This window comes from Asparagus officinalis, chromosome 4 (assembly GCF_001876935.1).
Source record: "Asparagus officinalis chromosome 4, Aspof.V1, whole genome shotgun sequence".
Taxonomy (NCBI): domain Eukaryota; kingdom Viridiplantae; phylum Streptophyta; class Magnoliopsida; order Asparagales; family Asparagaceae; genus Asparagus; species Asparagus officinalis.
The window spans coordinates 72465238-72467506 of NC_033797.1; positions in this window are offsets into that span (position 1 = coordinate 72465238).

Here is a 2269-nt window from a genome sequence, read left to right on the forward strand (position 1 = left end):
ACAACTTGAGAGATTAGTTGTCTCCAAGAACGACATTCTACAACTCCGATTCGGGCTAGGAGGTTGGTCTGCAAGTTGTGTCGACAGGTCTCTACCAGTGTAGGCTGTGTCATACCTGACGAACATCGCAGAGCCATGTTTCGAAACCTCTTGACGAAGGCTTTGACTGACTCCCTCTTCTTCTGCTTAGTGGCGAGAAGGGTATGGATGGAGACTTCTGTATCCTCTTCAAAGAATCTTGACAGGAAGAGTCTCTCTAAATCTGCCCACCTTTGGATACATCCGGCAGGTAGTTTCCTGAACCATTCAAAGGCAACTCCCTTGAGGGTGCCAATGAACAATCGAGCCAGAATGACGTCGTTTGATATCACATCCCCAGTCTGTGACTTGAAATGATAGATATGTTGGTTCGGTGATCCCGTGCCGTCAAAAGTTTGTAGCGTCGGGACTTCGAATTTTGGAGGATAAGGGGTTGCATCCCATTCGGCAGGATAGGGTCTGACAACTCCCTCTTCTTGGAGCTCGCTTCTGTTAGAAATGGCATTGAGGTGGGCTTCCAATTCTTCTATTCCGTCTCTCTTCCTTCATCAGAGGAAGATTCTAGGTTGTGGGCTTCTTGGTCAGAAGCCGTGTCATCAACCACTTTTCCCTTCCCTTTGCTTGTGTGAGGTCGGGATGAAGACGTTTTTCCTCTCCGGGAGGATTCTTGCCTAGGTGGCGAATCTGTCTTCTGAGATTTGGCCTTGTCTGCGACGAGTTGAGTCAATAAAGCCAGGAGTTCATTGATGACCTCTTGCTGAGATTTGAGCATGGCCTCCTGCTCATCAAGTCTCTTCGCGAGATCTTCATGGCTTTCTGTCATATAGGCGGAGCTTTCACGTTCAACAAAGGAACTTGACGATTGAGACTCCGCGATGGCTGAGTGTTCATCATCAGAATTGGTTCCTCTGGCTAACCTCCGATAATTGACAGGGAGAATGGTTCCTGTCCGCGTCCGAGTGCGTTGGTAGACTCCTTCAAACTCGTTAGCGATTTCTCTGACGGTCGGCGAACGACTTGTCTCAGAGTCGTCGGAACTAGGACCTGAGGCTTTCCCTCTGCTGATCACATTGATAGTGACTCCAGGATACTCGGTCTCTGGAGACTTCTTCCTGTGAGAACGTCGTCGTTGGTTGGGCAAAGCAACGTTCGTAAATTGGTCGAACACCAACAGTTTGGCCGCATATGAGCAGTATTGACATCCCGAGAGGACCGTAGGAATCAGCCGTTCACATTGGAATGAACGAATGACTTGTTGCATCAGTCTTTCTCTCGATATGAACTCTCTCAAATCTGTTGTGAAGATTCGAGGAGAACTACTCACTGATCGTGAGGTTTGAATTGGAACCCCCAGTCCATGATTGGACAGGACTGGCTCTTGGTGAACATGGATCTGGTTGAGATACTTTGAATCCATGGACTTTTTATATCCGCCCCTCAACCAAGTTGCGCTACGCAGAGTATTCGGGGGTCTCGCTGCCCGGTCAGCGAGCCGGGGGTCCAGGGGGCGGCGCGCCCCTGGCCAGGGGGTCCGGGGGGGATGGAATACCCCCCGGCGGGGTTCGGGGCAGCGCCCCGAAGCTCCACGATATATACCAGGCTCTGTATTGGATTTCGTCAACTGAACGCATGTCTGAGCTGCAGGTGTTGCTGGTGAAACGCAGTTCTGAGGGCTGCGTTCAGTCTTATTCATACAGAGCCTATGTTTGGGCTCATGGACACGAGGCTTGCGTTCTGAGGCAGAAACGCAGAGCACATGGTCGCGTTTAGGCTTACAAACACGAAGCTCGTGTTGACTTGAGGATCGGCATTCTCGGAGATGTGCTCGTCGTAAGGATCTCCTCCTCCATCGAGCGACGTTCTTCTTAGCCTGCTTCAAGGCCTTGGAAGCAACACCTTCAACTCGGTGGACGAGTTTGGCCGAAGCTGAGCCCACTCCATCGGGGGAGGGGCTGTCCGAGCAATCTTCCTTAGGCGGTTCGGCTGTAATTGGAGCAGTTGGAGCTTTAGTCTCTTTGAAGACTTTGTGGATCTTACGCATAGCCTTGGGGCTAAGGGATCCGGAGGAGAGGACTTCCTCATACTTGGCTTGATCGAACTCTATGACGAGAGTTTCAACCGTGGTTCCAGTGAGATGAACATCGGATTGCGCCACCACTTCTTCGTCAGAGAAGCTAATCCCCAGCGGAGTCGCCATCTTTTGTTTGTGGAAAATTTGCAGTAAAAGAAA